Raw genomic sequence first — 8,751 nt, 5'->3', positions numbered from 1 at the left:
GTGAAGAACTGATCAGTACAAGTTTCACACTGACCAAATTTTTGTTTGCAGTAACCGAATTTCTGTTTGAACTGACCAAACAAAATTTTACACTGACAGAATTTTTTACTGCTCAGGTTTTGCACTGAGCTGGTTGGCTTTTTTTTTCAATTATCAGACGCAATTTTTTTGCTTGCCAAACTCAACTACAATTGATTTATGATAATACGTAATATTTTGAGTTATATGGCCCAGACATACACTTTTCCATTTTCAGATTTGTATGCTCAACCCTACGTTGGATTTTTCAAAATTTAGTTGTTATTTTAGAAGAATGTTCAATACACAATCAAGTAGATTTATTCTTCCACAATCTCATCCAAACATGCAAAAATGCGATCCTGAAAGATTTGAACATATGATAATGCAAAAATGGGAGAGCTCGCCGATTTTTGTGGCGTCTTCTCGTTAACCGCCCGGCGAGAGTGCCCAACTCCCTGAACACATTTCAATCATTGTGACAAAGTCAGCGAATTAAACGAGCCGAAGAAAATCGGCAATGATATGCAAAGCGTAAGGAAGCTGCTTTTGTGCGATGAGAGCATACAATTCCCCAGCCTATTTCTTTTATTTTTACGGATTTCACCCCCTCTTTTTTTTGGGTCTGCTTTTAAGTTTCCCGACAATTTCAATTTGAATTGTATTTTCCAGATTTTCCAGAAAGATTTTTCAAAACTTCATTTAAAAATAGTAGAGAAAAATCTAAAATCTAAAAATTATGTAAACTTGTAGACAAAATCACAGTGCTTAGAAAAGTTTGTAATAGAAAGTTATCCTCAAAAAAAAAAACGTTGTCTTTATTCTTTCTATAAATTTTCACCTTCAATTGAAATAATATTTTCAATTCTTTGAAACAAGTTTTTAGACTGACCTTCCAAAGTTTTTTACTACGTTTCTGTTAATTTAAGAGTTGCTCTCTTTTTTCACAAAACCACCTCACAAAGTTGAATACTTTAACACTGATTTTTTACATGTTTTACAATCATTATTCACAGAACTACTAAATTTTTAACGCATCCAATAAATTTTTTTAGGTTTTCGAATTAAATTCTCACTTACTTGAATCAAAAGAATGTTCAAAAAAATGTTGTGGGCGTAGAAGCTATTCTTCTACAATTTCCTGGTACTATTCTGAATCACATAATTTGTGTATTTTTATGATACTGCCACGCCATATCGTTCCACCTTTCCGTGCACAAAAATTTTGCGCTATTTTATTGAACGGAACTAACGTAGGCGCTTGGCATCGTTCTGTTTTATTGGACGCACAATTTCAGCTATTTTTGAGTTTATTCTTATGACGAATGATCTAAGAAATTTTTGTTTATTTTTCTCATCAAGCATGATGCTTACTATTTCAATTTACATTTAATGCTATTTACAGGAAGGTTTTTTATTCAAGTTTTCAAATCTAGATCAGTATTTTTGAACCAAAAATCGTAGCGTCATTGAAAAAAAGAGAGCGAATTGGAATTTAATGTCTGAAAAAGAATTGAAGAGTACAAATCTACAAATCCCAGAGCCATCCAATCTTCTAAGATGGAGTTCGTCTTCTTCGTTTTTCAATTTCACGTTATTTTACGATCCTCTTTTCGTTTTTGCCGTATATCTTTAGTTCTTAGTGCCAAACCTCACTTAGTTCCGTTTTATGATTATTAGTCGTCAATAAAAGAATTCTAGAGGTGGATCCACTTTTTTTATTTTCTAAGATACTTTATATTTTGCTTCAACTTACACAAACTCTATGAATGATTGACCACTTTTCAGTACCTTATACTCTATTTTTTCTATTATTGGTTTTTTCCTTATCAATTTTATTCATACTGGCATTTCTAATAAGTAGAGTATCGGCAGTGGGGAAAATGTTTAATTTTTTTATATGGTGTAAAACTTACTGAATTGCATAGTGCCGCTGTTCAAAAAATATTTTATTTTCTTTTTCAATCACACTTAAGAAGTTGACAAAATTTTCACATAACGTAATTCTGGAAATGGAACTTGTGTATAATATGCCCTAATTTTAAAATATCTTTTTAACTTATGAAAAATTGGGCAATTTTTGTATTTTTAGGCTTTGGAAAGAACTGTTTCCAAGTTTAATACGTAAAAATCCATTCACGTTTAATTTAAATAGAGACGTTTAAAAACAAATTAACTTAATTTTTAAATGAGGGCATGTAATACGCAATTAACAAAATAATAACTGTACAGACAAATTAAATAAATGAGAATATCCAAATTAAAAGAAAAACGTTCAACCCACTGAATATAAGCTTCAAAAACTATTTGTCAATTTGAAACTTTTATAAATATTTTCTAACTTCTCTTTTTTTTGTTTTTTTCTTTCCACCTTCAAGTGTTATAAACTTTTTGATGTTACCGAAACCGTCGAAAACAATTTTCAGAGTGTTCACAAACTTTGCATGAAAGTTCATACCTTTTCCGATTTAAGCTTAACCAAAGTTGTACACATTACTGCCAATCCGCATTTCTTGCGCCTAAGCGAGAAGATTTATTCACTCTGACACGTGTTTTTATTGTTCATTGAGGAGAAGGCAATTATTTTCTTCTCACAACGCTCCATTTCTTGTACGTTCGTGAGAGCTACACCAGTGCTTTTTTGGGGGGGAAAGATGAGAAGCAAGAAAATTGCACTTCTTTTGCTCTTCTCCGACGCTGTTTGCATGTTTTTTCGAATGTTTCCTTTAGAAGGAGAGGCGGAATTTTTTTGTGCATCATTGAATGGACATGTACCGTATTTCCCCAATGAGTTCTGCGCTTGTACAAGCTATTTGAAAATTATTTTTAATCCAATATTATTATAGTATTGCACCTGGTAATGGTAGTGCTTTGCCTTGAGGTCAGCCAAGAAAGTTTTCTTTAATTGTTTTATAAAAATACAGATACTTATGGGTTTCGTTACCCCCGAAAATGTTCTAATTTTCTGAAATTTAATTTTCCACCTTTCAAATTAAAAACGTAAACAAAATTACGGAGCAAAACATTCATTTCTACAAATCGTTTCAAAAAGTCACGTTTATGTGGTCAACAGAAATTTAGAAAATTAAAGCATTTTGGGGGAAAAAGCTATAAGTACCAAAATACAATCGCCAACTTCTATGTTTTTTAAAGCTATGGTCATCGAAATGTTTTTCAATTTTTTCTGCCTCTTCAAACCTCTCAGTCACTTTAGCCTTGCGTACCACTAATAAAATATAAGTTCTGCAAGCAAAATTTAAGATAGAGATACAGTAACCTCATAAATGATTGAAGTACTGGGCGTACCACAAACTTTTAGCCATGTTTAAAACTTGCAGTGCTTTTTCAAGCCGACTTTACTGCAACACTCAGAGCCATAGGTGATAGACAGGCATAGGCACGTGAAAAAAACGTTAGCCGTTTCAATCTGTAGGCTGTAGCTACCAAACGTCATATCGTTTACAAATTTCCGAAACTAGTTATATCTATAGTTAAAAGCCCATTAAATAAAAATGTTTAGTTCCAGATGATTTTACGGAAGTTCCTAGCGTCATCGTCACTATATAAAACAGGAGGGTCCTTCTCCTCCTCTCTTCAGCAAAGAAATGATTAGTCCCATTCAATAAAAGATTTATGTTCTCATGGAAATGCCCCATCAAGGAAACATTTAAGGAGGAGAAAGAGGAGAAGGAGGAATGAAGGAGGGCGTTGATATTTTTATAAAAAGCGCTTTACTATTTGATTGTGTTTACATTCTATTTTTAATTTTATCTGACTGTTGATGTTTTTGTATTATTTCATATTCCTGAAAGTTTTTTTTTTAACTTCAAATAATTGTTCTACTATTTGATTGTATTTTGGCTGTTTCTAACTGTAACTAAGGCATCACTATGGTTAATAGAAAAACAGTTGCAATGAGTTTGTGTGCAAAACCTACTTTTTAAAGAACGGTTGCGGGTATTTTAAACGTATGAATTTTGAAAAAAAACCAAATTTCGGCTTTAAAGGCGATCACATTTTCGAGAAGTTTCATTACGGACTCAAGTTTCCCACCTGTAATAATTGTCATATTTTGATCATTTATTTCCAGAAGGTACGAGCCAAGAGGCAATCAATAAACAGTTAGACTGTAAGCTTAAAAAACTTAAACCCCTTTTTTTCAAAATTTTAAAGCACCATTAAAATTTTCTTCTTGGTGTTTTCAAAAAAAAATTGATTTCAACTGGCGCAACACCACAATTAACAAGTTAAACAAATACTCGATTAGAACAATGGAAATTTGTAATTTTTAGACAAAAAAAGACATTCAAAAAAACATTATATAAAATGAGCTTCCCAAAATTTTATAAAGTGTAAAAAAATGTTTACACATCTGTCTAGTGTGTATGTGCGTATGGAGCATTCTTAAGAGTGTGTGGCCAATGTTTATAAAACAATAACACTGAACTTCTTTGTTTCTGCTTTTTAAAATTCACCGCTTTGTTTTTCTTTCTGTTTAATAAAAAAAAAGTTATATAAATAAAATTTGGAAAAATATTATACATTTATTATTCATCCCGAATCATACATTGCGCGCCTCCAGATGATAATTATAGCGCCAACCAACACAGAAAGAGGTGTGCGCAAATAGTATCAGATTTCTGTTTCTGCTTTTCCACAAATCGGAGGTGTTGAATATATATATGGAAGAATAGAAGAGGGTATGCTTTAGCTGTGATGTCACATACGTTTTTTTTTCTTCTTTCTTCTCATGCAACTCTTAGTAACTGACTTTATTCCTGGTTGTTAGGAAAAAAATGAAAAGTGGGGGCTACCAGCATTAGGAATTTTTTTAAATGTTACTGACTTTTTTAAACTTTTTTAGTTAAAGGAGAACTAACAGTTTGGACGATTTTAAACGTATATACCCAAATTGGGGTCAAATTAACAAGATTCGTAATTAAATTCTCTCATTTTTTTTTCATGTTTTGGTAGTTTATCTCATTTTAATTTCGTAGGTTAAGGTACATTTAAAGCCGATAGGTAACCAATTTCGATGATTTTTGGCTTTCTGAAATATAATCTCAAAAATATTTTGAAAAATGTTGGAGAATTTTCATTATTAAATTCGTTCATTTGAGCTCATTTTGGGTTTATACGTTCAAAATCGACCGACCGTTTGTCCTCCTTTAAAGCTTCAAATGTAAGGCGTGGGCTCTGGAAATTTCGCTTTATGTAACAGAACATGCACCAAATATAAGTAACTTTAACAACAATGAAATAGATTTTGAATTATTTTTTTCAATTTTTGGAAAAATATTTCAAATGGCCTCATTTTTGTATAGGTATATGATTTATTTCAGGCTTTTTTTTGCGTTCACCAGGTACAAATTATTGGCTTACTTTGAATTTGTTACAGTTTCACACATTTTTCTCTAAAGATAACTAAGAAATAGATTTTTTTTGAACATTTTAAAAACTTTAAAAAACTAAGACAGGAGTCTGGAACTATATTTATTTGTACAACTTGTGAAAAAATTATCGAAAGAAAGAGACCGCGTAAACACAAATTTCAAGGTGACCCGGCTAGTTTTCAGTTTTTTAAACGTTAAATTTGAAAGTATGGCAGAATATTATCTCGGAGCAGTTTGCAGAAATATATTCAAAAATTTCTTATTCAACTAGTTTAAGAAGAAATTGAACTGGAATTACGCTGTCATATTTTGAGGCTTCTAATTTCTGTACCAAATTTACCTACCACGCCTTAAATGTCAAATGCAATTTAATAATACTTAGTATAAATATACATGCCACTCGTAAAAATTGTCTTTCCTTGCATTTTTAAAATAATAATAAGTAAAAACTGAGAATTATCAAATTTTAGGTGTTAAAAACACAACTTATCAAAAAATTTGAATAGTTTTGCCATGATTTTTGTATTTTTGAGAATTTAGTTTTTTTTTTCCAAACTTTGCAAACGAAACGCCGCCTAAAATTTTTCTAAAATTTTTTCTCCCATTCACAGTTCTCAATTTCATTCGATTTTGAGAAAACGCACGGAGTTCGTTTCTATTTTCTAATAATACTCAACGCTTCTCAATGCTGTCATAGCCAGGAGCAAAAGAGAAACTTTAATATTTGCCAAAAACTTACCGTTATTAATGAAAATCATAAAAACTGCTCGTCTCCATCTCTCATTCTTCGCATTTTTTTTATTTCTTTCAATGAAAACCTTAAAATCTCATTTTCATATGTTTTGTCAATGTGCTCATTGAATTTTGAGCTGTTCATTAGAATGGTTGGTCCACTTTTTTTTTCTTTGACCAAATCCAACACCAAAAAATTGTTAATTTTCCCAGAGCAAGTTCCTTCAGTCCCTGAGAACTTTGTGGCCAAATTTTAGAAAACCACGTCTTTTCTAGTAAAAAAGCTAATATTTTTACATGTTTTCATAAAGTTCATTTGTTCGTCCATTATTATTATTATTGTGAAATTCGAAACTTTGTTTTCTGTTTACCGTCAAAATTTAGATTTTTTGTTGAACAAGAAAAAAAAACTTCATAACTTCTTCTTTGGTGTTTTATTTTAGGAACAAGCCCATCATTAACCTAACACAATTTTCAGGGAAAGGCACTTTTTTAATTACGTTAACAAGAAGTTAGTCTACGTTGAGGTTGACCTCAGCTTCTGACTCGCTTCTTCTCATGAAGCATCCGACTTCCATCACGGAACCGACGACCTCCGTCATTTCAACTACATCGGCGGCTGGGATTGACGAATTTCTTGGACGGTGTGTTTTAATGACTATTATTTATATTAAAAAAACAAATCAAAAATAATTCGACTTTGCAGTGGAAATTCAAAATACACTTTCTGTTTTCTAATATTTTAATCATCAACTTCCAATAATATTATTAGCTGCACTATTTAAGTTAAAAACCAATTCAATAATTTTAAAGAGTCCTATTTTTCAACTCTCTCAAAATTCTGAGATGCATTTCAAAAAACTTATATTATGAGTTGCTGTAACTAAGCGCAAAATTTTGCTTCCAAATTATTTTTAGAATACTGGCACTGCTCAATTTACGCTATAAAATTTGAAATTAAACCGAGACTTTTTTGCACTGACCAAATTCCAAGATGCGTTGATAATATTTCAATATGCACTGACAAATTTCAAGGTGCATTGACAAAATTTCAAAATGCACTGACCAGACTCCAAAATGCATTGACAAAATTTCAATAAGCACTAACCAAATTCCACAGGGCATTATTCACATTTCACGATGGACAGACTAAAAATGATTTTTATGTATTGCCAAAAAACTTATGGAAATACGTTTTATGGCTTGTTTGAAAACAGGTAATACGAATACAGTATTAGCCATGATTCCATCCGAAATGAAGTTTTAGTGAATTTACAAAATACTAAAAAGGCATTGCATTTCTCCCACTATTTATCAACAGCGAACTATTTGCTAGGGGTGGAATAAGTGCGACCCAGGTCACTAGGTCTCTGTTTTCAATTAGGTCGCACCTCTCTACCACCTACGCTTTCAATTTTTTTATATGCCCTCTGGCGTCATAAACTGTATTTCCAGACAGCTGATCAACCCCAAAAATGTATTGACCAGAGCTCAATGCCCTGACCTAATTGAAATGGTGGAAGACCGAAATGATTTCCCACTGACCAACATTAATAATTGTTTTCTCATTGGTCATTGTTGTTTTATGCGAAAAGTAAAAAATCTGGGAGTTGAATATTTTCTCACTCGTGTCAATATCATTTGTGTTTTTCTAACTTGGTGTTTATTGTTTCTAGAAACAATTTTACAATTCTTTTCACAAATTGGTTTTTTCGTTTGCAAAACCACCAAATCCGGAAGTGGGATATTTTTTGCTGTTCTCTTAATCAAATAAAAAGAGCGTCAGTCAATTTGTCAAACAATCTAAATTTTGTGCTTTGCTCCAATTTGAATCTGAAAGTAAAAATTCATTGATAGGTTGATGTTTGAAAAAAGATCAAAAGCTGGAATTTTGTTTAAAGTCGGCAACAGCTCGAGTTTTCCATTCCAGGAATCAACCTATTTCCACACAGGAAATAGAGTTTTTCCCAGGCAAAAATATGCACATCACTTTGGTTTTTGAGCAGAAAAAATAGGTATTCGGAAATAGATACTCAAAAACGTTGTTCAAAACAAAATCGTACTTCTCGCTCACATACTTTTTTTATATTCGTACAAGTACCCAATTTCTCGGAATTTTTATTTTCTAAGAAAGGAGTTCAATTTTGTTTGTAGTTTTGAATTGTGTTCGGGATTGCTTTCTTTTTTTTACTTTATTTCTTGTTTTTCTTCATACTCAGCCGCTTTTCGTTTCAATTAGAAATGCAATCAATCAGAATACTACTACTAACTATTGCTTGTAATATTAAAACTATTAGACATCTATCTTCAACTGCGAAGCGTACCTGAATAATTTTTTTTTGAAACACATTTGGTATACTTAATACTGTTAATGAGTTTTTTTTTAAATCAGGCATTAGTTCAATACCCAAAAATCTGGGAGATTTTTGAGCAATTTTTAAGTATTTTATAAGCACAAAAATGCTCAGATTCCATAATTCATTTCTAACAGTTATTCAGTACAAGCTTCAAAATATAGTTGTAGTCCGGAGCAAGACCTGTAGCATTAAGACCCTCGACATATTACCTACACTTTTGTAATTTTCAGTTTTATTTTCATCAAATTTTC

The 8,751-nt window shown here is 31.6% G+C and overlaps 1 non-coding gene across 1 annotated transcript; it reads right to left on the bottom strand.

Annotated features, from left to right (window-relative positions):
• Nucleotides 1-470: 470 nt before the first annotated feature.
• Nucleotides 471-552, bottom strand: C02H7.4. Its single transcript, NR_070357.1, has one exon. It is a non-coding gene; the product is annotated as an Unclassified non-coding RNA C02H7.4 (non-coding RNA).
• Between the last annotated feature and the right edge of the window lie 8,199 nt (nt 553-8,751).

The sequence above is a fragment of the Caenorhabditis elegans genome, chromosome X (assembly GCF_000002985.6).
Source record: "Caenorhabditis elegans chromosome X".
NCBI lineage: Eukaryota > Metazoa > Nematoda > Chromadorea > Rhabditida > Rhabditidae > Caenorhabditis > Caenorhabditis elegans.
This window is presented reverse-complemented; position numbering and strand designations above follow the sequence as displayed.